At 40.3% G+C, this 21,114-nt stretch overlaps 1 protein-coding gene across 1 annotated transcript in view; it reads right to left on the bottom strand.

Annotated features, from left to right (window-relative positions):
- SYNE1 (spectrin repeat containing nuclear envelope protein 1) overlaps positions 1 to 21,114 on the bottom strand; it is a 456,348-nt gene that overhangs the window by 390,282 nt on the left and 44,952 nt on the right. The window lies entirely within an intron of this gene.

The following is a 21,114-nucleotide window of genomic DNA, read 5'->3' as shown; positions in this document are numbered from 1 at the left end:
GGTAATGCTCAAGGAAACATAACTTCAGCTTTCTAAAAAAGGACCTTTTGGCTAAAGTCTAAACATTAAGTTCTAGAGAGGGAGAGCTGGAGCTGAGCTCTCCTGAGCTTTGGTTCAGAATCCTGGACTGCCTACTAGAATATAAGCCCCATGAGGACAGTAACTTGGTTCCCAATGCCTACAAATGTTACAAATAAATCCTGTTGAATGAATAAACGAATAAAATAAACAACAAAGCCTTTAAATTTAGAGAAAATTTGGATATATCCATAAAATTTAAAGAACGCCATTATTTCTAATGCACATTAAACATGCACTTTATTTTTTTTTATTATTTTTTTTTTTTTTGTGGTACGCGGGCCTCTCACTGTTGTGGCCTCTCCCGTTGCGGAGCACAGGCTCCGGACGCGCAGGCTCAGCGGCCATGGCTCATGGGCCCAGCCGCTCCGCGGCGCACGAAACCTTCCCAGACAGGGGCACGAACCCGTGTCCCCTGCATCAGCAGGCGACTCCCAACCACTGTGCCACCAGGGAAGCCCCTAAACATGCACTTTTAACTTTCAAGTAACGACCAGAAACAAACCCAGGTGGTCTTGGGATCAGATGGGGAGGGAGGCTGAAGGACACAGAAAGACTGTTAGCAGAGGCTGAAAGAACAGTGAGGAAACTGCTAGCTGGGACTGGAAGGAGAGCGACACATATTTTATGCGTTATACATTCTGTCATTGGTAGTAACTTGAACTTCTGCAACTGGCTAGGGAGACTTCCCTGCAGAAAGCTGTCAGCCGGCTTCTTTCAGCTGCGCATTTTATGGTACTGGAAGAAAGGGAGATGAACCAAAGAAGGAACTATTTAGTTTGCAAACAGAATTTAGAGGAAACATAGGAGACCTCTGATATGGCGCATCAGACAATATAATGGTTAGTCATTGTCAGTCTGCCCTGGAAGAAGATTTGCAAAGTAAAACATAGCTTCAGGACAACAATCAATCTAGACTGTGACTGTAAGAACCATTGTTAAGAACTCAGAAAGATTTAAGGCAGTGTCTGTTTGTTTTTTAATTAATTTATTTATTTATTAAGTTATTTATTTTTTTCAGTGTTTGATTGATGTTCTCAGCCAAACCATCTTCTAAGAATCTTTTTTTTTTAATTTTAATTAATTTATTTATTTTTGGCTGTGTTGGGTCTTCTTTTCTGTACGAGGGCTTTCTCCAGTTGCGGCAAGCGGGGGCCACTCTTCATCGCGGTGCGTGGGCCTCTCATTGTCGCGGCCTCTCTTGTTGCGGAGCACAGGCTCCAGAGGCGCAGGCTCAGTAGTTGTGGCTCACGGGCTTAGTTGCTCCGCGGCATGTGGGATCTTCCCAGGCCAGGGCTCGAACCTGTGTCCCCTGCATTGGCAGGCAGACTCTCAACCACTGCGCCACCAGGGAAGCCCTCTAAGAATCTTAAGGGCACTGCCCACTGCAGTCTCACATGTGCTCCAAAGCTGATTTCAGACTTTGGGTTTGGGGGGCCACAGAATGAACTCCAAGCAGATTTTCAGGAAGCCACCAAACCTGTTAAGCCAAAATGCCACTGGTCTGCACTACAGGGACAGGACAGCTCAAAACGAGGAGAAGACTGGAACCGCAGCTTTATACGGCTCAGACTATCAGCACAAACATGAGCCACTTCTTATCAAGAAGACAGGGGGCTTCCCTGGTGGCGCAGTGGTTGAGCGTCTGCCTGCCAATGCAGGCGACACAGGTTCGAGCCCTGGCCTGGGAAGATCCCACATGCCGCGGAGCAGCTGGGCCCGTGAGCCATGGCTGCTGAGCCTGCGCGTCCGGAGCCTGTGCTCCGCAACGGGAGAGGCCACAACAGTGAGAGGCCCGCGTATGGCAAAAAAAAGACAGGGAATGACCCTCGCGCTTGAATTAAAGGAGGGGGCCACGGGTGCCTGGCTGGACTTCAGAACACGACTGCCATATCCTTTCCATTCTTCCCTTCTTCGGACAGAAGCATCCATTGCAATGGTCCTTCCCCGTCTCATCACTGCATGTTGGATGAATGGGGAGGGTAACTTCTCTTTTTAGTTTCCAGGTCTGGGGACTGACAGAAATTACACCCGAGGGCCCTCCTCTGTATCTGGACCAGATGCAGATCACACGAGACTGGAGGTGGAGCTTGATCACATAATTGGATGAGACTTCTGATGTCTTGAGAGGGAATGAGTGTATTTTGATGTAGAAAGAATATAAAGCACAGTGATCAGAGGACAGATATTAAATTATGGACAAAAAATCTCCCAGTCCCAGCAGGCATCCTCCTTTGCAACATGACTCTGCCCTTCCTCGCCTCAAGGGCAGAACTGATTTCCCCTCTCCTTGAGTTTGATCTTGCATTGTATTTGCTCAGATCAATAATGCAGCAGAAATGACTTTGTATCATCTGCTTCTAGGCCTTAAGAACTCTTACAGTTTCTATTTTAGCTGTCTTGGATCCCTGTCCTAAATTCACCAAGCAAGGAAAGCAGTCTCTATTGGAGGAGGGTCCATGTGGAGAAGAACTGAGATGCCCTATCCAATAGGCAGAACCAACGGCCAAACACGTGGGTGAGGTCATCCTGAACCTTCTAGTCTGGCCAACGCTGCAGATGAACACAAACCAGGTGAAGCCAGCAAACTGAGACTCATCTAAGGCTTCAGAGTTGATGCATCTGTTACTCCTCCCTCCCACATCCCCATACATACCTGATTACAAATTCCTCCAGGAAAAGAGCATTTTCCCCATCATTGTATCCCTAGAAATGAACCCACTGCCTGGAACATTGCCTTCTATATGTGTTCCTCAGAAAACCATCCATGCTTAACTATGAACTAACCAGCCAACCCACAGGTTATGAGAAATGATGAATTATGATTGTTTTAGCTACAAAGTTTTGAAGTGGTTTGTTACACAGCAAAGGCTAACTAAACAAAGGTATTTACTTGTGTGACAGATACACACGTGCACGTGTGCGCATGCACACACACACACACACACACACACACACACACCTCCTTCACTCTGTCTTCTATAAAAGAAAGATTCTAGGCTTGCTTGATTGGGTCTACCTTCTGGGTCTTTGGTGTTCTGATCAGATGAGCAATGGAGAGAAAAGTGGCAAGGAACAAGGGAATCCGAAGTTACTCTGCACAAGTTCAGCACAGACTAATGGGAGAGGACAGAGAAGGAGAGGAGGGGAGAAGATCAAGAGCCAGTGGAAGAGTGAGATTGAGGAAAAAGATGAGAAAAGGGCATTTTTAAGGATTTTTGCCTGTATTGAGTGCTCTAATCACTGCTTCAATTTTTTTCAAGCACACGTCAGTAAAGACAGTGCTCCTAAGATCTTTGGAAGTGGAGTTGTATTTCTTTTGTATGTAAAACCAGTGACTAGATAAAAAGAGCCCACTTTCATTAAAGTCACATTTGTAAAATTTAGTACCATCTCACTTTAAATCTAAGGCACAAGGGATGAGAAGAATATAATTATCTCAGTTCCTAAATCAGAAATTTCTCAACCTCAACCCCACTGACAGTTTGGGCAGGATAATTATTTGTCATATTATGAGAGGCTGTCCCATGCATTATAGGACATTTGGCAGCATCCCTTGCCTTTACTCATGAGTTGACAGTTTGAAAGTGGCAGCTTTGACGTTAAAGTCAAAGTCTGTCTGACTTCAGAGTCTCTCTTAGACTTGACCTGGGTACTTGGCAATGAACTTGGATCACAGGCGTGGAGCACCTTGGATGTTTTCCTCTGTCTGTGGCTCTTTAAGATGTGTCATTATGACTATCAAAAATGTCTCCAGACTGTCAAAACTCTGCTGGTGAAGAATCATCCCAGTTGAGAATAAACTATGTCCTTTGTATCTATGTGTAACAATGGGAATGAAGTGGTATGAACATCTTAAAAATTTGTATCTGTTTCAATTGAATTATTATTGCCCAATTAACTACTCCAAAACATCACTATCATATTGGGTTATTCCCACTGTTTGTATATTTATTTAGACAAAAATTTACCCGAGATATATTAATTTAAGAAGTGTCAAAATGCAGTAAGTCAAGGACATTTGCTGAAAGATGGCATGATTTTTCCAATATGAATAAAATATCCTACGATGTCTGAGATATTGTCATTTAAATCTGGAAAATTTGGTCTTACGTGATAGGGAGTGGGTGGGAGAGGAGAGGGTGTGTAAATCCTGTTAACGTGTTTGGTTTATTTAACTATTCTAAACCTTCTAAATTTTTTTTTTCGGAAATGTATAAAACAAAACAAAACAAAAGATAGTCTTTCAGCTCCAGTTGGCTATCGTTAGTTAAAAATATAGTCTGAACCATTCATTGTAACATTTTAATTTTATCACTGTCAGGCAAGGAAAAGCAAATAGCATATGTCAGTCAGCAAATTACAAGAAAATTTAAATATTTAGAGAATTTTCATATATTTGTTTGGGAGGCAGTTAAATATGGGTGGTTTTCTAAGGACACACAGATCAGACAACGTTCCAGGCAGTGGGTTAGTCTCTAGGGAAACAACGATGGAGGAAATGCTTTCTTACCATGAGGAATTTTAATTAGGTATGTATGGGGGTGTGGGAGAGAGAAGGTAATACATACATCAGCCTTGAACCTTTAAATAGGCCTCAATTTCATACATTTTTAGTAAAAATCATTTGGTGAAAAAAAAAACTCACCTAAATTGAGAAGAGCCTGTTTATAATCTTTCTTTACCCCACTTAATGTTAAAATTCATACTTTGCTTTGCAGAAATAGTAATGTCTCTGATTACAAAGACACAGTCTCTGATTGGGGGTGATACATACCATGTGGCCGGCCCACCATATTATATTTCTAAAGTCCAAACGGTCCTGAATTTGAAAACAAAGCTTAGACTTCTGCATAAAGGATTGTGTGTACAATACAGAAAAACAATGATAGACATGTGCCCTACAGAGGAGTAATAATCATAATAAAGAGAAGATAAGCATAAATATAATGAGAGTGAAAGCAGCAGAGTTCATTATGGCCATTCATACGGTGGCTTCCTGCAATATCTTCTAGCTCTAAATAAAGACAATAAATTTGAACAGTTTCTCCAGAACTTTGGTAGTTTTTTTTCTGTCACTTTTTTCTTTCTCTATTTGTGGGTATAAACATTGCAAAAGAAAATAATCACATGGTGAATTCATAAAAACACCTTATATTTTTACAACACTTGAATTTACTCTCGTTTCCGTGTATACTTCTCATTTGATTCACACAAGTAGCCTGGCTGAGCAGACAGAGGAGGTATCATTAGCCCAGATGGAAATAAGGAAATGAAGCATGGTGGGGTTAAGAAATATGCCAGAAATCTAGAAACTGAAATGAAGTCTAGGAAGTTACAGAACCACGGCCAGAATTTAGGAAGTCTTACTCCTATTCTAATTTTGATCCATTCTCTGATTGTTTGATTCATGTATTTAACAAATGTCATTATGCCCCTCCTGTATGCCAGCACCCACTTCTGACCAGCTAGGGATGCAACTGGAGAGGATGGGTGTGGTTCCTTACAGTCCAATAGGGAGGACAGGAATCAAAAAGAAGCACATCACAGCCCAAGTTCTGTGTATGCAGCACAAAGTAAAAACAGTGGCGTGGCATATGTGAGAGGATTAAAAAGAAAAAGAAAAAGACCACAGTGGAGGAAATTAAAGGCAACATGAATGTGGGGAAAAAAAAAAAGCCAGTCCCTACAGTTTGCAAGGATGGGAACTAATGGGAAAATTCTGCTTCTATATCTAAAATTTTTCCTAATAAGTTACATAAAAAGGCAAATGATAGGGCTTCCCTGGTGGCGCAGTGGTTGGGAGTCCGCCTGCCGATACAGGGGACATGGGTTCGTGCCCCGGTCTGGGAGGATCCCACATGCCGCGGAGCGGCTGGGCCCGTGAGCCATGGCCGCTGAGCCTGCACGTCCGGAGCCTGTGCTCCGCAACGGGAGAGGCCACAACAGTGAGAGGCCCAAGTACCGCAAAAAAAAAAAAAAGGCAAATGATAAAGAAAAGGTGAGGACAATTGAGCTAGGCCGTGTATATTCCACCAGCTTCCTGAGTTACAAGCTATGAGGACCTCTCCTCTCCAGGGACACCTTGACCTCCTGTCTTCAATTCTCCAACTTTTTCCCTCCCTCCTTCTGGGCCCACCTCGCCCCTGTTGTGGCACCCTCCACAGAAACAGAATTCAACCAGAAGTTCGTGGAAGCTGGCTCACATACAAATGATTCCCCTTCCCCATCTCTATATTTCTATCTGCCTTGGTATGATCATTTGTCAAGGTCAAGCTAACAGAGAAGAGGACTCTAGAAGGAATTTTGTCAGTAGGAAGTGTTTGGGGGGATATGCTCTCAAAACCAACACTTTTAAGGGCATGAGGGAAGCAGGGTTTTAGAGAGGGAGATGCTGACCTGAGATGCAATTAGCTGGGGTGGTCCTTCAGAGAGGTCCTAAATGGAAATAAGGGGCAGGGACCTTGCACCCACTGGCAGGATATGGGCTGCCCTATCGAGAGGCATACCTCAGATGAGGCAAATCCCCTGGGCTGAGGACACATCCTGGGGAGGGGCTCAGCTGTGAGACGTACACCTATGACATACTGAATACAGAGGGAGGCAACATTTGCTTTCATATCTGTTCAACACCAGAGTCAAACCCTTTATCACCATGAGATGTTGCTTTCTCCATTTATTTCTAAACGAACACTGTTTCCAAGGTCCACTGTTTCACTTTTCTGAGGACTGAATTAGAAGTGTGGCAACAAAGAGGACAGTGCAAAGAAAGGGAAAGGGCCACACCCCTCATGAGACTACCAATTTCATGGAGTTCTCCAAAATGTGTCAGACGTCTATTTTTCTACCAGATTGAATGGTTGCTCACTGATTCACATGCTTTCTCTAGCCAACCAACCAAGCTTGGTTCTGCCTTTCTCCCTTCTAGGCCTGCCTGCCTAGGTACCTTTTCTACTTCTCCAACCAGACAACTCTGGCAACCACTATCCATTCCTGCCCTCTGTCTGGCTTCATGGCACCATCTATCCTGTCTGAGTCCTTCTCCCACAGATGATGCCTCTCTCCAGGCTCTTAAACACCATTGGTCAGGAGCCAGATGAATGGATAAAGAAGATGTGGTACATATATACAATGGAATATTACTCAGCCAAAAAAAGGAATGAAATAATGCCATTTGCAGCAACAATGGAAGGACCCAGTGATTATCATACTAAGTGAAGTAAGTCAGACAAAGACAAATACCATATGATATCGCTTATATGTGGAATCTAAACAAATGATACAAACGAACTTATATCCAAAACAGAAACAGACCCACAGATGTAGAAAACAAACTTATGGTTACCAAAGGGGAAAGGGGGGCGTGAAGAAATTAGGAGTTTGGGATTAAAATTACACACTACATATATAAAATAGATAACAAACAAGGCCCTACTATATCGCGAAGGGAACTATACTCAATATTTTCTAATAAGCTATAAGGGAAAATAATCTATATAATATATAAGAATATATATAAATATATATATATAAATCAGTTTTCTGTATACCTGAAACTAACAGAACATTGTAAATCAACTATACTTCAATTTAAAAAAAAAAGAAAAAGTTGCTAAGTAGTGGCATGTGGGCAGAATCTGAGCCCAAAATGTGTTTTCTTTCACCAGCAACGTTCTAAGAAAACATTTTAATTTGAGTGTTTTTAGGTGTGACTTAACATTTCCCAGTTTTCCACAGATGCATTACTCGCTATCTTCTTAAACCAGCCACATCTCAAATCACCTGAAGGTAAATGAGTTTAAAACGTCTAGAAAAGAGGAAGACCTGACTTCCATATAGGCAGAGATGGGAAGGGAGATAAGGAGGGAATATGACGAGAAATCTTAGGAAGAGGTAATAAGCAGAATAAAGACTGTCCCAATATAAAAAGAAGCTATTGCACTTTTTTGATATGGTTATTTTAATTACATGCTTGGCAAAAGGCGAAGAGGTTTCTGTTCACTTTCTCCACCCCACCGCCCAATATTTTAAATTGGTATAAATTTAAATAAGTGCACTATTTCAACTGAATTATTTCAAGGAAACTCAGAACAATCAGAACTAAATAAAAGTTATTTGTTAGATAAAGGAAACATATGTTTTGGTACATGTATATAAAAATGTAAGATTTTGGTGTTTTTATATAACCAAACACCAGATTCCAAGTTTCAATCAGCTATAAAAATGCATGGTACATTTTATATAAAACTTTGGAAATTACCAGAACATATATCAAGAGGAATTTATTAACAGTATATTCCAGGTAGCCAAACACCAGCATAAGACTTTCTACTGTGTCTACATTTTACTTACATCAGGTAAGTAAAATGGTGCAGCTACCTAAGTATGTTTTGGGGCGTCACCACTGAGGAAAAATTGTTAGGATTCCAGAAGCAAAGTTGGGTTACCATCCTCTAGAATCGACACACAACAGTAAGGAGGAGAAATTTTGAGTCATCCTCTTATTTTATAAGAAGTCTAAAAACAAAATTAAAAATATGATGAAAGAATTCCATTACATTCACATAAAGATATGTCAGTGTACTTTTAAAATTAGAATTTAAAAATAATAAAACTGGAAGTAAAAAAATAAAATAAGCCATAAGAGACTATGACAAATTTTTGACTTGAGATTGAGACTTCAAGAATATTTTGGTCACTAATTTGAAGATATTTAGCTCTGTCATAAATGTTATAACACTGATGTCTTAACTTTCAGAAACCATCTCTTAAAAATACTTAAATGTAAATCATCTATATTTCTGTTTTAAAATTTTGCTTTTATCTTAGCATTCCTCGCAAACTTTCACAATTCAGGCTTTCACTATAAATGGTTTAGTGAATAACCATTTCACTAAATGGTTTTAGGTTTCCCAAAAGCATGAGCATACATCAGTAGTATTCATTTCACTTCTATCAGGTTCAGGTTCAGATAAAATAGGAAGAGAAAAAATATTTCACTTGAGTTGTTTTAAAATCTTCTCTACATAATATCAGTTTTTTGTACCAGGGATCCACACTGGAATTATATCAGAAGAAAGAGTACACACACACACACACACACACACACACACACACACACACACACACACACACACACACACAAAGGCACCAACAACAAATAATACCTTTTATCGCACCAGGAGTCTTGAAGGTTGTTTTTATCATATTCCACCTTCTATGGTGGCTTTTGGGAGTTGTCCCAATTCAGTCAGTATCTAAACCAAACACAGCTTTCACCAAGGGAACTTTCAACTCTCCTTGCAGCACTGTCCTTAAAGTATCCCTACAGCAACCCCTCTATAAAAGCATATTCTTCTTCTCTCAGTGTTTAGCTTTACCCCCTGCTTACTGACCACATGCACTGCTCCCTAATGCCAGGGTTTCCACAAAGACAGTTTTCACATCGATTTATAAAAAGTGCTTCAGATGCATTTTCAGGGGAAAAAAAATGACACCTTTTTCAGTCAGCGTTTAGGAATTCAGGCATTCTTATTATGTTAAAAACTTAATAACTTTAAAGGCTTTTTTAATTGAAAAAAATCATTCAATTTATTCCAAGTCCCCAATTTTAACCTTAGATATATATGTAAATTTTTAATTTTAGAATCTGAGAGAAAGAAATTCAATGAATCCTTTGTAAACAATATTACATTGGCATTTAGTTTCTCATAGTTATATTTACATAGGATATAATCTGGTTTATTTCTAATTTGTTCTTTGAGTTTGCTGGATTCTTTTCCAAATGTCTAATGTTGTGGAACACACATTAAAAGTTATAATTACCATATTAGGAATACACATTTAACAAGTTGCTAAGGAAGTCACACTGCTTTTAAATATATATATATATATGCAAACAATATTGGAAAGATTTTACATTATTTAAATACATTATTTTTTGTGTGGCTTTACTTTAAAGCCACACAAAAAATGAACAAATACACATGCAAGAATCCACAGAGTATTTCAAAAGTTCCATGTTATGCTTCCTAAGGCGGTTTAAGACTAGATCCCCAAGGAAGAAATGTTTACAGATTTGTGGGTCTCTGCAGGCTAGAATAAAAGAATTCCTTGACCTGGGATTTCGAGGCAAAATAGAAAACAGTTGTAGCCATACTCATGCCTGTTAAGCGACACAACAAAATTAGCAACGGGATTGTTTTCATTTTTCTATCCCATTTAGAGTAACGAATGTTTACTGTGATATAAAATTTGTTAATCCCAAAAGTTTGTTTCTAAAGAATGCTGGCTATTACCATGACTTAGAAAAAAATCCCTACAGTTCAGTAGAGGCAAAAATGGAATAATCAATTTTCTCAGAAGTAAATTTTGGGCTCTGTGAGTAAAAAAGACCTGATTTGGAATCCCAGCATCAACATTCACTGTGAGACCTTAAAAAGGTGACTCAGCCGTTTTATGCCTCAGTTGACTCATATGTAAAACAGAGATGAAAATAGTAACATGAGCCCTACAGCATCACTGTAATGATTTAATTAGGTGGCTAAACTTTGTATTGCTTCAAAATGTCCTCTTAATCAGACACCTGCCTTGATGAAAGAAAAAAATAAATAAAACAACTCTAAGGAAGGATATATTTCTAAGCAATGGTAGAAAAGAAATAAGATGAAAATAATTTACAATAGATTTACAAATAGGGTCTTATCCTTTCAAATTTCTCATTTAAACCTTATTTCCATTCCATAAGCAGTGCCTCAGTGCTGACTAAGGGCAAAGAACTGTGGGGATGAAAAGTTAGGTTAAACAGAGTTTGTAGTCCTAAAGGAGCAAAGAGTTTCTTAATTGACTTTAAGAAAGATTTACTGCACACAAATTATGTGCAAGGTGCTGACTAGGTATATTGATGACTTGGGGGGTCGTGGGGGGCAAAGGAGGGCAAAAAGAACAGAGGAAGAAGACACGGATCTTAAACCTAACCTTGTAAACTTAGCCCCTTTACATCCCAGAAAAGTATCTTCCCCTCCAACAGTACATGTGCTCCCAAAGCTTGAACTTGTGGTGCACATGGCAACCCAGCCCATTGAGATCAGAGAGAAAGGGCACTTCAGTTGCTGCAACCCAAGGGTCCATCAGCAGATGAATGGATAAAGAAGATGTGGTATATATATACAACGGAATACTCCTCAACGATCAAAAAGAATGAAATTTTGCCATTTGCAGTAACACAGATAGATTCAGAGGGCATTATGCTTAGTGAAATAAGCCAGACAGAGAAAGACAAATACTGTAGGATGTTGCTTATATGTGGAATCTAAAAAATACAACAAACTAGTGAATATAAGAAAAAAGAAGTAGACTCACAGATATAGAGAAAAACTAGAGATTACCAGGAGGAGAGGAAAGGGGGGAGGGGCAGTATAGGGGTAGGGAATTAAGAGGTATAAATTATTAGGTATAAAATAAGCTACAAGGATATATTGTACAACACAGAAAATATAGTCAATATCGTATAATAACTATAAATGGAGTATAACCTTTAAAAATTGTGAATCACTATATTGTACACCTGTAACTTATATAATATTGTACAACAGCTACACTTCAATTAAATTTTTTTTAAAAAACAGAGAGAAAGGGCAATAGGGAAAGAGGCAGGCAAGACAAAGATGCTGGTTTGTTTGAGAATAACATGTTCTCTCTGCTCTAGCTGGAGCAAGCAACCAGCATGACGTTCCCTTTTATTTTCAGTTTGCACTGTCAAGGGCAATATTGTTTCTTTTCAGGAAGAAACAATACCAACATGGAGAAAAAAAAAAAAATCCACGTTAGGGCTTCCATGGTGATTCAGTGGTTAAGAATCCGCCTGCCAATGCAGGGGACACCAGTTCGAGCCCTGGTCCGGGAAGATCCCACATGCTGCGGAGCAACTAAACCCATGTGCCACAACTACTGAGCCTGCGCTCTAGAGCCCGCGAGCCACAACTACTGAGCCCACGTGCCACAACTACTGAAGCCCACGTGCCTAGAGCCCATGCTCCGCAACAAGAGAAGGCACCACAGTGAGAAGGCCGCGCACCACAACCAAAAGTAGCCCTCACTCGCCGCAACTAGAGAAAGCCCACGTGCAGCAACGAAGACCCAACGCAGCCAAAAGTAAAGAAAATAAATAAATTTATAAAAAACAAAATCCACGTTAAAAAATAGCTACAACAAAGAAGTGGGATAGGAAGGAAGTGAAAAAGGGACCCAGGAAGACACAAGAGCAGGAAAATACAGATTCGGAGGCAATCTGAGTCCAATTCATCACCTTTCAAATTATATTAAAAGCGTGGTTAAAATAGCATTTTTGGCAGTACACCTCCAATTCACGGCACTCTAGGATAAGGCTTAGTGGAATTATCAGAAGAGTGTGGATGCCAAATGGACATCAGGCAGGAAGAGAAACCACAGGCTCATTTTCAGCAAGATGTCCTTACAGCATCACTCCACACAGAGCATGGCCTGACTCAAATATTAATTTCACAAACAAATGCTGTTATGAGAGACTCTTCATCATTTAAGGCTATAATCTCAGTGGTAGAAAAATAATCTCTTGGTGTTTTTTGTGGTGCTATAAAGTGTCATTTGGTTTCCTACACATTATTTTAAATATTAACCAAACCATGCTAACTCTTTGTCAATGAAATAGATTTTCTTTTCTCATAATAATATAAAAGTGTACATTCTTTTGTTTGCCTAACCTACATAATTCATAGTTTTCTTTAGCGGCAAAGACCTTTATTAGCGGATTGTTCTACAAGCCAATGGTGAAGTATATATAACAGGTACTTTGAACTCCTCTACTGAATTCTTTGCCTCCCTTCTTACCATTCCTTGAAGCAAAGGCAACAGGGGAGGATAAAAGAATATTTTTTCTTCTTCATGATGTTTTACTAACTGAAACTCTCCTGCTGTACCAATGCCAAGTAGTTATTATAACAGTTGCCTTGAATCTATAGATATTTCTCCAAAATCCAAGAAGTTAGTGATGTTTACTGAGTTGTCAAAAAAAACAGCTTCCTGTGCTTGCCTGGTGGCGCAGTGGTTGGGAGTCCGCCTGCCAATTCAGGGGACACCAGGTTCGTGCCCCGGCACCAGGTTCGTGCCCCGGTCCGGGAGGATCCCGCATGCCGCGGAGCTGCTGGGCCCATGAGCCATGGCCGCTGAGCCTGTGCATCCGGAGCCTGTGCTCCACAATGGGAGAAGCCAGAGCAATGAGAGGCCCGCGCACCGCAAAAAAAAAAAAAAAAAAAAAAAAAAAAAAAAAAAAACCCAAAAAAAACCAGCTCCCTACTTGCTTTCTGGAATAAAAGGAGGGAGATCCGACTCCTTAACAAAGATAGTCTTGGTTATAAAAGATAAACATAGTGATGAGGAGAGCCAGAGTCTCACCCTACCAAATATTAAAATACAATAAAGAGCTCAATTAATTCAAACAGTGTGATAACAGAGAAGGAACAAACCACAGAATGGAATGGAATACATAGTCCTGAAAGTGACTCTAGACTATTTAAAAATGAGAAAGATTACTTAGTGAATGGACAAAGGAAAACCAGAAGGCAAATTAAACAGAAAAATCCATTTACAGCCTCACTTTACCCCAAAATAAATTACAACTGGGTTAGGGAATTAAAGAAAATAAAGCAACTATAACAATTACCAGAAAATCTATGTTTACTAAATGAAGAAAGATGTTCTAGGCCTAAAAGTAACAGAAGAGGGAGAGATTTCATTGCATAAAAATAAAAAATGCACAGTCAACAAATCATCACCATAATTAAAGGCAAAGAGCATATGGGGAAAATATTTGCCCAAAATATAATACCAAATATTTTAAATGAAATCAATGAAAAAAACCTTTAAATCCTACTACACTGTTAAGCAAAGATATAAACCAGCAATTCACAAAATGGCTTTTAAAACGTGAAATAAGGCTTGCAATTACTTAAATAAAAAGTGGAGTTTAAAACAGTGAGATAAGCATGAATTCCAGGGGTAATTTTTAAACAAAAAGATTTTGAGCTGCAAAGAGCTCCTATTTCTAAAAGCTAATATTTTCAATTATTATTATGAAGCTTAAGCAACATTAATTTGCTTATTTATTTATTTCCCGTGGTCTCAGTACGATGATAGATCAGTGGTTCTCAAAGTGCCTTCACAGAATCACCTGGGAACTTGTTAGAAATATACATTCCCCAGCTCTAATCCAGACCTACAGAATCTGATCAGCAACCTGGTTTAACAAGACTTCCGGGTGATTCTTACGTACAAGTCAAGTGTGAGAATCACCACAAGGATCATAAGCTATACGAAACTCTGTGGCACAGTAGTATCCCAAATGTATCCAAAATGCCTGGTCTAAGTTCCAGCTCCACCTCTTGGGCAGGTTACTTAAGACTCTCCACCTGTCAGTTTCCTCATCTGTAAAATGGGGATAATAATACCACCTGCCTCATAAGGTTACTAGGAAGATAACATAATACCCAAAAAAGCATACAAAACAGTGCTTAGCATACAGTCTAGCTGTATTGTTAAATAAAAATTAAAAAATAAGTAACTATTTTAAAAGGGAAAAGACCAAGTTAAAAAAAATTTTTTTAAATAATAATTACACTATCAAAAATAACGTTAATTTGCATAGCTGTAATAGAAACATAGGTTAGTAATCGGTGTTAGGAATGCTAAGTACAGGAGAGAGGAAGAAAACAATATACAGAGGCTGCATCCAAAATACTGTCAAATACTCTGACAGTCGAGGGCCATACATAATTCAGGGATCTTCCTGGAGGTAAGCCTCCCACTGCAAATTCTTAGGCTCAGTCTAAAACAATCTGGGAATGGAAAACTCATCTCATTGATGGGAAAGATGTGTTTGTTTGGCTTTCTATGCTAATAAAGCAGCTGTGGAAACATGGCTTGAGGCCCTACTTTGACGAAATAAACAACCCTTCATTAATTTATAAGTGATACAAATACAATCTTAGCCTGTCATCAAGATGTGTTCTTGGTGATTTCAGTCTATTAATAGTCACTCATCTGATTCACAATTTTGTTACTGAAATAATTTTAAAACAAAAAGTGCAAGTCTAGTAATTATTTCGGCGTTGTCTACCCTGACAACCCCACTGAATTCTTCAATTATTTAGTCATTAACAATAACTAAATGAATTATCATGAAGTCACAGCAACATAAACAGAAAATACAGTCTTATAGTTTCTCTCTATTTTTAATAACTTTTTTGTTTGTTTGTTTTGTTTTGTTTTTTGTTTTTTGCTATACGTGGGCCTCTCACTGCTGTGGCCTCTCCCGTTGCGGAGCACAGGCTCCGGATGCGCAGGCTCAGCGGCCATGGCTCATGGGCCCAGCCACTCCGCGGCATGTGGGATCTTCCCGGACTGGGGCACGAACCCGTATCCTCTGCATCGGCAGGCGGACTCTCAACCACTGCGCCACCAGGGAAGCCCTATTTTTAACAACTCTTGCTCAAGACTAAACATGATAATATAAAAGTTAAAGTATTCTTACTTTCCCTGTTTTATATAGATATTTGATTGTTCAAAACCTGTATAACACGTACTCTCTCATATTCCAAATGTGTGCTCTTCCATCTCTGTGTATAATTTTCAGCTCCTTTCATAAGCACAGAATAACCTGGGAGTTACCTGTGCACTTAGGATCAGGTAGATGAGGAAGTCACTGAGGCCCATGGAAAACAAAGAGGTTGTTGAAGAACAAAGTTGTCAACTTGAACCTTTTGGGGAGGCCCAGCCTTAGCATCTCTAGGAGCTGGGCTCACTGAGGCCATCTTGAAACTTTAGTGTCTCCTCACAGTGCAAGGAATGGTGCTGCGTCTTTCTCTTCCTTCACCTCAAGCAAATTTGGGATGGGCGGTGTGTTTCACCTGCTCCCACCAGAAAGTCAGACTCACAGACTCTAGTAACTGTTCCTCCAATCAGAGGCAACTGAAAAGATGAGATCCATTTCCTCCTACAAATTCATAAAGAGCTGTCTCAGAAGGTTCAGTCCCCAGTATCAAGGAAAGAAATCTTTCCTGTGTTGCCTGCATCACTGAAAAGGAAAAAAAACCAACTCCTCCCCACAGCGGTATGGAGACTGTCAGCAAGTAAGTGGTTACCCAGGACCCTCTCCCTGATCAGGCCCCGACCTGGAGGGATTTGTGTGAGACCTCTCTGCCCAGTCTCAGGAAGGGATGAACAAGGTGACTTTCAGCCCTGTGGTTGGAAAACTAGGAGAAGGGAAGAGTCTGGCTCAGAAATCAAATTACTTCTTTAATCTGTCTCTTAATCTGGACTTTTGGGACCCATGTAAGAATACAGAGGTTTTTTTCAATTGACAATTTATCTCAGCTACCTAGTTGCAATAAATGTAACCAGCAAACTTTACCTTACAATGTGTTCAGTTCTGAGGTTCCTCTTAACCCAATATACCTAATGCAAAGGCTGCTTTCTTGTCTTCTGAGATTGCTTAAGAATGGGAAATACAGTACCCATTCCTAGTCTTGCTTTTTAAACAACGGCCTTGTCAATGAACTCTAGTTTAGATGGCACATCAGAAAAGAAAATCAAAAGAAGAAAGGAAAACTCACTGCGCAGAAACAAGAAAGCTCTGCGATTCCTTAGAAAATGAAGTGTATATATGTGTGTGCGTGAATCCCACAGCATCCCCGAAGTTAGAGCCACACACCTACAGTCCTTCAAAGACATTTCATAAGAGCTGCAGGATGAAGGGGAAAATATATTTAATTTTTACATGTATATACATTTTTATCCTAACAAGAGAAGAAAGAAAACATGTTCCCTTCTTATGAGATGAGCTGAAGGAAAAGTCTTTCCCTAAGGACAGCTCACTTACTGCCAGGGGTTGAAGAGTTCACTTAAAAGGGAAGAGAACAGGGCTTCCCTGGTGGCGCAGTGGTTGAGCGTCTGCCTGCCGATATAGGGGACGTGGGTTCGTGCCCCGGTCCGGAAAGATCCCACATACTGCGGAGTGGCTAGGCCCGTGAGCCATGGCCGCTGAGCCTACGCGTCCGGAGCCTGTGGTCTGCAACGGGAGAGGCCACAACCATGAGAGGCCCGTGTACCGCAAAAAAAAAAAGGGAAGAGAGCAGAGATAAAGAGAATCAATTAATGTAATGCCAAAAACTATAACATAAAACGGATTCCATGAATTTTGCTCTTTGTTGTTTTCTGTTAAATGGGTTTTGTGTGTTGGTGTGTCTTCCTAGTCATTTGGCTTCCTAGAGTAGGCAGGGACAGTACACCAGTGAAACATATCTCAGCCACAAATTCTGAAGCAGGGAGAAGTCTTTGGTGTAATAAACATTTCAGGAATGTAAACACCTAACGGAAAGGGTAGGTCTTTCTGTCATTCACACCTCATCATCAGTTGCTCTAATTAGACAACACCTTGCTCAGTTGCCTCTGGTAATGAGAAATAAAGAAAGGAATAGTTTCTAAGGATGAGTTAGAGGTGGTTTAGGAAACTATACTAGAGAGAAAGGATGAAAAAGTAGGTTGGATTCCATTTCTCACAGTTCTCCTTCCCTCTGATAGCCCCGAACTACCATTCTCCAATTTTGAATATGGAAATAAATGTTCAGGAAGCTTTTAGAAAGCTCGTCCTCAAAAAATGGTAAGCATGTAACCTTGGGACTTTCATAAATAATAACTTTTCTGTATGAATTTGCTGAGGATTTCCCTATAAAAGTCCATTACCCTAGTACTCTAACACATATGTTTGAGATCAGGTCAATCATTTTTTTAAAAAACAGACTAAGATTAACAAACTAATTGCGATAATAGCACCTGCCTATCCTAAAATAACATTTATCCCAGAAGGCTGAGCTCTATGACTAAGAAACAGAACGGGTTCATTTTCAAACACAGCCGACTCTCGCTGAAGCTCTGTATCACCTGTTGGAACCACAGAATATATTTTAAATTTACAAAAAAAAAGAGAAGAAAAAGGTAAAACTTTAACGATATTCATCCAAGCTCCAAGTCAGCTTCTCAATAAGAAATGACAAGAAGGCCCAGATGCAAGAATCTCCTGATTTTGACCTGTGAAAGTGGACATTGACACCAGTTTGTAATTACAACTTGAGCCGCAGAACAGGGGAAGAATGAAGAGAGACAACATCTACTGTGTTGAGATAGATATAGATATATATATATAATATTTTTATATATCACATATCATAGCTATATACATCCACATCATATATATTTATTTATTTATATATTTGCACATGACTTTGGAGAGTGTCTATGAAATGGATCAACACCTTTGTATGGCAAAGGTGTCCCCAAGCTCAACCCTGCTTGAGAACCTCTCAGACAAGGCTTAGACACACTCCTCATGCGACTCTTACCCAAATGAAGTTTAAAAACCAGTTCTTTAGGGGCTTCCCTGGTGGCCCACTGGTTAAGAATCTGCCTGCCAATACAGGGGACACGGGTTCAAGCCCTGGTCAGGGAAGATCCCACATGCCGCGGAGCAACTAAGCCCGTGCACCACAGCTACTGAGCCTGTGCTCTAGAACCCGCGAGCCACAACTACTGAGCCCACATGCCACAACTACTGAAGCCTGCATGCCTAGAGCCCGTGCTCCGCAACAAGAGAAGCCACCGCAATGAGAAGCCTGCGCACCAAAACGAAGAGTAGCCCCTGCTTGCCGCAACTAGAGAAAGCCCATGTGCAGCAACAAAAACCCAACGGAGCCAAAATAAAATAAATTCATTTTTTTAAAAAACCCAGTGCTGGGCTTCCCTGGTGGCGCAGTGGTTGAGAGTCCGCCTGCTGATGCAGGGGACACAGGTTCGTGCCCCGGTCCGGGAGGATCCCACATGCCGCGGAGCGGCTGGGCCTGTGAGCCATGGCCGCTGAGCCTGCACATCTGGAGCCTGTGCTCTGCAACGGGAGAGGCCACGGCAGTGAGAGGCCCACGTACCACAAAAAAACAGAACAAAAAAAAAACCTCAGTGCTTTAGATCCTTAAAATAGTTGTATGATAATGCCATTATGTTAATTGCTGATAACAGTCAAGAGAGCAGTGATACTGCATCTCAATATAGATCAGTCATCATTTAAGATGTCTTTCCATTTTTAGAGTGCAATGTCATGGGAATAAACATGTTCTGTGGAGTCAGAACAAGCTAGGTTTCCTACCACTTACTAGCTGTGTGACTTGAGCAAGTTTCTTAACCTATCTGGGCACCAGTTTCCTTAGCTCTAAAATGGGGAAAGTAGTAACAGCTACCTCACAGGGTTGCTGGGGAGTTAAACGGTCAACACCTGTGTAAAATATACAGCAAAGGGCCTGGAAGATAATGAGTACTTAATCTATGGTAAATTTTATTAATATTATTATTACTCTCCATCTGAGCAACTTGATGTGAATATAAACTCTTTAAAAATACCCAGTTTAAACAAAGTTTCTCTTATAACTCCTGCAGCATTATCAGTAGTGTTCTGGGAAACGACTCTTACATAATCCAGCAAATAAGAACAGAGTGGACCTTGACTAATCGGCAAACATGCCCATGCATGTCTTTCCGGTAGCCAGTCAGCTATTTAATTGTTCCTACTGTGGTTTCTTTTTCTTTCTTCCTTTTCTTTTCTTTTCTTTTCTTTTCTTCCTCCCTCCCTCCCACCCTCCCTTCCTTTTTTTTAATATGTACCAACCCGTCCTTCTCTACTAATGTTAAATCTAATCCGCATTAGCTGTTTGCTGTGTGCAGTTTCTGATATATATTCACATTCTGTAGCTTTAGGGTATATCCAAAATTAATAAAAATCGTCACACAGAAGAGGATTTGCGGGTGGTCCAGAGGAGGCAACACGTTAGGGTGCCGCAGCTCACAGCACGGACACAGAATAACTGATTACTAGGCATTTTCTGCAGAACTATTAGCACATACTCGGGTTTTGATTTTTGAGTTCTGTTATGCACAGGACAACTCTCTCATATAGTTATATGACGTTATTTTTTGTTTGTTTCAATCAATTCCCAAGAGTACATGATACACTAGGTTCTTGATGATTAATCCTTTGCAACTTGGTGAGTTCACGTCTCTACACCTGGTCATTTTTCCATCAAAATAACTTCTAAGGTCTACATTCTTAAATTTGTCAGAGGTAAATAACTAAAGAATCACTACTACGCAATGGTGGCTCTCCCCCAAAGACACAGGTATTTCCAAGTGACACGATGACACACAGACCAAAGGGCTTTCAAAACCTTGACAAGATACTTTGGGTCACAGCCAGCATAAAAATAGATGGCCATATTCTTGACCTTCCTACTGAAATGAGCTAGAGGAAGTATGGAAATTATCTTACACTCTCCCGAAGCCGACTGTCAAAAATCAGTGGAAAAATCCGGCTTTGTCTCTGGGTTTCCCCAAATCTAATTCCTATTTAGTCCAATAATAGTAAAGATGGGTAGATAAACCTCAAAGCAAGCAGAGGAAACGGAGATACAATTTGACTTAATAACTGAGCATTAGCAAAAGACCTACGGAAAACAGACCGTGAGCAAAGCAAATATGTTTTACACTAATCTTTTTATACAAGAAGGGCTTTTTAAAAACAAATTGAGGAATACATAAAATGCCAGCTTTCAATTGTCAATCCTAATCTTTCATACATTAAAAAGAGATTTTCTTGTCTTTTCTTTAAATGAAATCAAGCTTTGGCTGGGAAGGCTATTCACCATCATGGGGGAAAATGAGATGCTTTTTATTTTTTACCAAGAATAAAACCTGTTGCGGGCTTCCCTGGTGGTGCTGTGGTTGGGAATCCACCTGCCAATGCAGGGGCCACGGGTTCAAGCCCTGGTCCGGAAAGATCCCACATGCCGCGGAGCAACTAAGCCCGTGTGCCACAACTACTGAGCCTGCGCTCTAGAGCCCACGAGCCACAACTACTGAAGCCCGCGCGCTTAGAGCCCATGCTCTGCAACAAGAGAAGCCACC

This window comes from Pseudorca crassidens, chromosome 13, assembly GCF_039906515.1.
Source record: "Pseudorca crassidens isolate mPseCra1 chromosome 13, mPseCra1.hap1, whole genome shotgun sequence".
In the NCBI taxonomy this organism is placed as follows: Eukaryota; Metazoa; Chordata; class Mammalia; order Artiodactyla; family Delphinidae; genus Pseudorca; species Pseudorca crassidens.
This window is presented reverse-complemented; position numbering and strand designations above follow the sequence as displayed.